General features: G+C 40.1%; 1 long non-coding RNA gene across 1 annotated transcript in view; it reads left to right on the forward strand.

Moving 5' to 3' along the window:
• LOC145395178 (uncharacterized) overlaps positions 1–7,636 on the forward strand; it is a 9,701-nt gene extending 2,065 nt beyond the window's left edge. Inside the window, exons 2-3 of the long non-coding RNA XR_013896566.1 lie at positions 70–193; positions 7,465–7,636. This is a non-coding gene — a long non-coding RNA (uncharacterized LOC145395178). The remainder of the gene's footprint in view (positions 1–69; positions 194–7,464) is intronic.
• The last annotated feature ends 585 nt before the right edge of the window (positions 7,637–8,221 follow it).

Genomic DNA, 8,221 nt, shown 5'->3' on the forward strand with positions numbered 1-8,221 from the left:
GAGTCGGGATGACGATGATGTTGATGATGATAATGAACTAATGTTTTTTTTTTTTTTTTCCTCCTCCAGCAACCCCACAATTAACGGGAGCCTAGGCTTCCGCTGGACCCCTTTCCCCGTGGCGGAGGACAAAGAGGGCTGCACCACCCTCGGCATCTCCGTCAGGCCTCACATGGCACCCTCCAGCGTTAGGGTAGGAGAAGCGTTTGTTTCATTCATATCATTTTATATTCTCGTCATGGAAACGTTTTCATAGGGTTAATTATCGAAGCTCTTGGGTATCTACTTATTATCATTTTATTATTATTATTATTATTATTATTATTATTATTATTATAAATATAATAATTATTGTTATTATTAATTAGTGGTAAGTAGGGGCGTTCATCATCCACTCACATGATTTAGTGCGGCTCTTGTGTTACTGCCCTTTCCTTTCTTCCTTCCTTGTTTCCTTCCTTTCTCTCCTATCTTTCTTTCCTTCTTTCTTTTCTCATCCTTCTGTTTACGGGTGACTCTGGACTGAGTGACAAGGCAAATGGCTTCCTGAACACCAGGATATCATTTATGAAGCCGGGTGGTAACCATATAACTAAATTATGGCGCCTGGTGGTTTAGTGGGTAAATAAGGCGCTCCTGTCGGATTCAGCCTGTGTTGGTTTATATTTATCCAAGGGGTGGCTGGGATTTATTGCTCACGTAATGTCACTCACGGATGAGTGAGGCTGGTCACTCTCATTTTAAATGTCAGGACCAACTTGCATAGCCTCGGGCCCCTACGCTCCTCATGAGGCAACATTGGATTAGATGATGATGATGATGATGATGATGATAATCATTATTATTATTATTATTATTATTATGGATTAATTATTGAAGCTCTTTGTCATGTATTGGTGTTGATCTGATGATGATGATTGTTATTATTAATAAAATTACGGGATTAATCACTCAAGCACTTGAATATGTATTGATGTTGATATTATGATGATGATTATTATTATTATCAACTTAAAGGCCGCCTTAGGCAGCCTTCGCTCGATTTCAAGTCATTTCCTGTATTCAGTCAGAAATGAGTCATAAGTAGGGAACCGGTGGCCCGACTGAACTGGAAGTTGTTTTAGTCTTCAAGTTAGAACATTTTAATGGTACCTTGCTCTAACAAAAATTGCGCTAGATGCGCAGGTTTTTAATGTGTTACGGTAACGATCAAACAAACATACAGAAAACGGATCATCATACTGTAATATCAATCAATCAATCAATCATTTCCTGTGGCACCCCACGGGATGCATAGGGTCTCAATGAACTCTCTCCACCAATATTTGTCTCTTGCCATCTCCTTCAGGTCCCACCAACACTCCTCTCCTGCTTCTTTTTTCATTGTCCTCAACCAGGTTTCCCTCGGCCTACCTCTACCTCTTCTTCCTCTAGCAATCCACCCTGGCACATCCTGTATTAAACAACCTTCTTTTCTGTATATGTGCCCCAGCCACTTCCAGCGAGACAGTCTCACATATTCATTAACTGGTTCCACTCTCGTAATATCCCTTACTCTTTCATTTGTAACTCTGTCTTGCTACTTTACCCCAAGAATCCTTCTCAGTATTTTATTTTCAAATCCTAATACTTTCTGATCTGTTGCAATTGTACTGTACCATGACTCATGCCCGTAAATTAAAATGGGTCTAACCATGGACTTGTAAATTTTCACTTTAGTATGTACCGAAAGCATATTATTATTCCAAACAGATTTCAACATTCCAACAGCTCGCCAAGCCTGTCTAATCCTCTCCTCAATTTCATTGTTTAATGATCCATTAGATGATACAATTGTTCCCAGATATTTAAAGTTTTCTACATTCTTCACCACATTATTCCCAATTACACAATCGATTTGGTTCTCCACGTTCATATTAATAATTTCAGTCTTTCCACAATTTATTACCAATCCCACTTTTTCTCCTTCCTCCACCAGACAATCGAGCACCCTCTGTATCTCGTAAATACTTCCGCAAATCAGTACAATATCATCAGCATAGTCCAAATCCATCAGGTTCTTATTTGTAAGGAGAACAGGTGCAGGTTAATTCCTGCACCTGTTCTCCTTACAACCTTTTTCATAACATAATCCATAACCAAAACAAACAACAATGGCGAAAGAACTCCTCCTTGAATCACTCCTGACCTAACTTGAAATGGATCACTCAAAGAACCACCCACCATTACCTTACAAAAAGTACCTTCATGCAGGCTTCTAATATTATTTACAAACTTTTCTGGTATACCATAGAATCTCATAATTTTCAACATAGCTCCACGTGAAACACTATCAAACGCCTTTTCAAAATCCACAAAACACATGTTAAGTGGCATTTTCATCCCATTAGCTTGTTGCATTAGATGCCTTACAATAAAAATCTGATCATTACAACCTCGACCCTTTCTAAATCCCGCTTGTTCTTCTCTTAAAATTTTATCAATTACTGGCTCTATTCTGTTCAACAAGATTTTGGAAAAGACTTTTGCAACTACAGGTGTCAAAGTTATCCCCCTCCAATTGCCACACACACTTAAATCTCCCTTTTTTGGTATTTTTATAATCACTCCATTTCTCCACTCTTCTGGAATTCCACCATTATCCCAAGCCACATTAAAAAGTTTCAGAAGTGCATTCATCAACTCGTCATTTTCCACCTTAAGCATTTCAGGGAATATTCCATCCTCACCTGGAGCCTTCAAATTCTTTAACTCCTTTATAGATTTTGCTACCTCTTGCAAAGTTATATCCCCTGTTTCTATCTGCAAATCTCTCTCGGCTGGCAAAATGTCCTCTTCAGCTGGGATTGGTCTATTTAGAACAGATTTAAAGTGCTCTTTCCATCTTCCTTTTATATCCAAATCTTTAGTCATCAAATTACCATTTCTACCTCCCTTTCCTTGGGGTATATAGATAGATAGATAGATCTCGTACAGGTATTTCCTTCCTTCTCTTTTCAGTCCCAGTTAACTCCTTTATGGCCTGATACGCTGCTCTTGTGCTCTGACCGTCATTTTTACTTAATTTAATTTCTGTGTCTGTCGCCTTTTCATCATATAGTCTCCTCTTATCACGTCTAACGAGTCTTTTTACTTCAGAATGTAAACTCCAGTACTTTGCTCTAAGTACTTCAACTACCTGGCCATCAACATGTTGTTCTTCACTTCTTAACTTAGCCTCTTTCCTTTTCTGAATTACATTCCATGTTTCATCTGACATCCACTTTTTCCTTCTCGCTTTTCCCTTTTTCTTAATAGTAACCTTAGCACTCTCATGCAAAACCTCTTTTACCTCTCTCCACATTTGATTAATATCATTGTCTTCAGATTCCATCACAGTCTGCAGGACTAGAAACTGTAATATAGATTATTATTATTATTATTATTATTAATATTATTATTATTATTAATACTATTATTATTATTAGTTTTATTGCAAGGCGCTTCAATCCCGTAAGGGGTGGCCATAAAGAAATCGCCTCCACGTCGCCTTGTCAACCGCCATTTCACTGCCCTCCTCCCAGCTCACACACCCCTCTTTCATATACCTCTCCACTCCATCCCTCCATCTCATCCTTGACCTCCCCCTCCCTCTTATCCCCCACCTCACTCACATACACTCTCCTCGTTAGCCTCCCTCTCTCCATCCTCTCCAAATAACCAAATCACCCCAGTGTATTTCTCCTGACACTTTCTACCCCACCCACATCCATACCACAGCACTCCTTCACTTCCTCTGTCAGTCTGTCTCTCCATGTAATTCCACATGCTCCTCTCAAATAACTAATTTTCACTGCTCTCACTCTAGACTTGTGTCCTTCCAACAAGGTCCATGCTTCACATCCTTACGTTAGAGTTTGTATCACAATACTATCATACAGCGACTTTTTCACTTCCATGATCACTTTATTTATAATCACTGCATCAAAGTACCGACAACCTTTCTTTCTTGCTCCATCCTTTCAAGCACTTCATCCTCACAATTTACATCCTTACTCATCATACTACTCAAGTACTTAAATGCACTCACATTTTCCATTTCCTCCTCATCCGACGACACTGTACATCCAGTGACTTCATTTCTCTCGACGACCATAACTTTATTCTTCCCTACATTTACCTTTAGATTCCGTTTTTTACACACTTTCCCAAACTCATTCAACAAGAACAGCAGTTCCCCTTCGTTTTCACTTAACAATACAGTATCATCTGTAAACAACACTTCAGGAAGTTTCCAAACTCTACCCTCTCTCATTAGGGCCGCTTCAACATCCAACTGCCCTACCTTTCAACTCTTTTATAACCCCATCCATATTCAGAGTCAACATCCATGGAGACATGACACATCCCTGTTCCAAACCAACATTCAGATAGAAAAATTCACTCAGTTCACTATACACACGCACTGCAGCCTAAGCACCCCCATAAATACCTTTCATTGCATTCAGCAAGTTCCCATTTACTCCATATATTCTTAATATTTTCCTCATTCCTTGTTTATCCACTCTGTCATGTGATTTCTCTAAATCCATGAAGGCCACAGACAACTTCTTTCCTATTTCTCGAAACTTTTCCACTAAACACCTAAGGATGAATATCTGATCTGCACAACCTCTTCCCTTCCTAAAACCCACCTGTTCTTCCCCAACTAATTTCTCCGTTGTTTTCCTAACCGTCAATAAGTATCCTACCGTACACTTTTCCTACTACACTAAGAGGACAAATGTCACTATGATTACCACACATTTCATTTCCTCTTCCTTTGTACAGGGGAATAATTATACCTGACTTCCATTCCTGTGGGACTCTACCTTCCTCCCAGGCCAATTTGCACGTTTTCCACATCCATTCTACTATCTCTCCCCCATGCTTCAGAATTTCACAGCACACTCAATAAATTCCTGGGGCCTTCCCCATTTTGACTTTATTGCTTCCACTACTTTCATCTTTTTTATATATAACAAAACAGGGGAAAGAAAAAAACAAATGAATAAAAACAATAATCCATAAACCAGATTACAGGAAGCATCCATTCATTAAAAAATAAATAAATAAATAAATCTGTAACAGTTGGACTTGAACAGCCGTAGGTTGAAGGTTTGGGGGAAACCACTTTGGCGATGCGAGTTCTAAAGAGATGCAATTTGAGGAATAAAAGATTCTGAAAGGCAGAAACTCTGAAATATGGCAGGGTGACAGTCCAGTCATGAGCACTACCAGATGCCCCTGTAGCACGGGTCTGTAATAGTAGGGTTATTCACTGTCATAATGATCCTCTTTTCTCACCTCCCTCCTTATCCCAGCCTTCCCTCAGCTACTTGTACTAGCACTATCACTGACGGTTTTCTTTCTATATGCTTAGTGGTTTCCCTTCTCCAGAATCAATCTGCCATTTATATCGTTCACTCACCTACTAACTTCTCAGTCACTCTGTCTAACTCTCTTTCCCTCCCTCCAGAACATTTTCTTACATTCCCTCCACTTTACATTCAGATTCCTTCCAAATTCCTTATCCAGTCTCCTCTTACTCTCCCTTACCAATCTTTTCACTTCTCTATTCCTCTCTGTATATAACTCTCTCTCCCATCTCTCAACTTCTTCCATGCCTCTGCTTTGCATCCACTCACTATATGGTATCTTCCATTGCGCCACGGCTTATCCCACCTCTTCATTCAACCATGCTATTCCTTGCACACACGTATGTCTTCTCTTCACTCCACAACACACCACCTCACACGCTGCACAGATTTCTTCTGTGAATATCTTGCACATACGAGTACCTTCCACCTCTCTTATCTGCTCCAGATCATATTTACCCACTCGCCACTTCACTTCTTTCTTATATATATATATATATATATATATATATATATATATATATATATATATATATATATATATATATATATATATATATATATATATATATTTTCATCCTCTTGCAACCTCTCTACCCTGGTTGTATAGATTACTTCCTCTTGTCCTTGCCTAATTCTAATCCTCCATTGCACTTGAACCTTTTCACCACCAAGTGGTGGTTAGAAAGGCCACTCTCTTAACCTCTGTATGCTCTTGCATCCACTACATACTTTCTCATTCTCTCATCCGCACACACATAATCCATCATTGCCTTCCATTCCTTTAATCACCACCTACCCATCTCATCACTTACCACATATACCTGTGGATCATTTTGTGTCCAAAGAGGGTACTGGCTATCACCAACCCAATCCCTGAACAAATGTCTACTAGAGCACTGCCATTCTCATCCACTTCTCCAGGTACACTCCACTCACCAACTACTCCATCCACTTTCACATTCCCTACTTTTCCTTTCATATCTCCAGTCAAAAATACACTCTCATTCCTCTCAAACTTTTCAATGCACGTTTCCACAGTTGCCTAAAACTCTTCTTTCACTCTGCTTTCACAGTTCTGCATTGGTGCATACACACACACACAATGACCCACGTTTGTAATCCTACTTTCAGTCTTACCCACACGATCCTTGAACTAAGTGATCCGTACTCTCTTCTGTTCTCCTACTTCTTGCACACAACAATACATACACCTTTTGTCCTCTCATTCTCACCTTCTCTCGCTCATAAACCCCATCCATACTCCCACTCTCACACTCACACCTCTCGATATGGTCTCCGTTAATCCACATGTGCCCACTTTTGCACCCCCATGCATCTGGACAATCTCTCTCTATCTTTCACCTCATTATTTGTATCTCTTACATTTCATGTCGCTCCCTAAACCAGGTCCACTGTCCGGTCCTTGGTCGTCACCTGTTTGTCCTTCTTGATCCGAGGCTTCTTGTTTCTATTTTTGGTGAGTTGTTTTCCGGGGAGGGGCATAACCCTCCTCTGACCCACTTTTTGACACGTAAGGAAGACATGTTGGTTGGTTATAAGGTTACCACCCGGCGTATCAAATGATTTCTTGGTTTACAAGAAATCATCTGGCTTGCCACACAATGCAGAGCCACCCCGACATAGTATACCACTACAATGAGTGGATGGATAATGGGCGCCCCCATCGACAACGTCTGGCAGTTGACTGATAAATTATTATCATTATTATTATTATTATTTTTATTATTATTATTATTATTATTATTATTATTATTATTATTTTTATTTTTATTATTAATATATATTATTATTATTATTATTTTTTATTATTATTAATATCTATTATTATTATTATTATTATTATTATTATTATTATGTGCTTTATAACTCCTGCGTATGCAATTATGCAAACATTGGGGCAATGTTAAAGATTTTTTTTGTATTACTGTTTAGTGTAAAATTTTTCAAACTTTTAGGTAAATATAACATTCCCTTCTTTAGTTGTGTCTGCTGAATGAAAAAGGAACTGGTCTATATATTTACGTACCAGTATGTATTTTAACAGGACTTGGACTTCTGGCGCAACCTTCCCACCAAGACCAACAAGATACTCTACCCGGAACGCTTCTTGGAGGAGTAGTGACGCTTCTTGGAGTAGTGACACTTCTTGGAGGAGTAGTGACGCTACTTGGAGGAGTAGTGACGCTTCTTGGAAGGGTAGTGACGCTTCTTGGAGGAGTAGTGACACTTCATGGAGGAGCAGTGATGCTTCTTGGAGGTGTAATGACGCTTCTTGGGGGAGTGTTGGCACTGACGCCCTCAGAATCCCACCTTTTCCCTCTGTACCCCATCTCCCCAATTCCCCACCCCTCCTTTCCCCCTTCCTACCATTCCCTTTCCTTTTCTTGTTTTCCTATCCAGGTCAGCTGCTGTTTTTTTTTTTCCTTTACTGTCCTTCATTCTATCTTCCCATCTTTCCCCTCCTCCTCCTCCCCCATTTCCTTCTCTTCCCATCTTTCCCCTCCTCACCCCCACTTCCTTCTCATCCTGTCTTCCCTTTCCTCCACTTCCCCCGCTTCCTTCTCCTCCCATCTTCTCTCTCCTCCTCTTCCTTTTCCCCTTCCTTCCCAACCCCAACCATCATCGCAGTCTTTATACTCCGCTGTACACCATACCGTCTTGCCCAGTTCACCATAACATCCCAACTATAACACCCTTCCACTCTCTCTCCTTACCTCTATCTCCCTCACCGTGCTTCTAAGCTTCTCACCTTACCCCTTTGCCCCTCACCGTACCGCTCCTGCCCTCGCTGTACTCCTCCG

The sequence above is a fragment of the Coenobita brevimanus genome, chromosome 30 (genome assembly GCF_032717465.1).
Source record: "Coenobita brevimanus isolate Jiangsu-jjx chromosome 30, ASM3271746v2, whole genome shotgun sequence".
Lineage (NCBI taxonomy): Eukaryota > Metazoa > Arthropoda > Malacostraca > Decapoda > Coenobitidae > Coenobita > Coenobita brevimanus.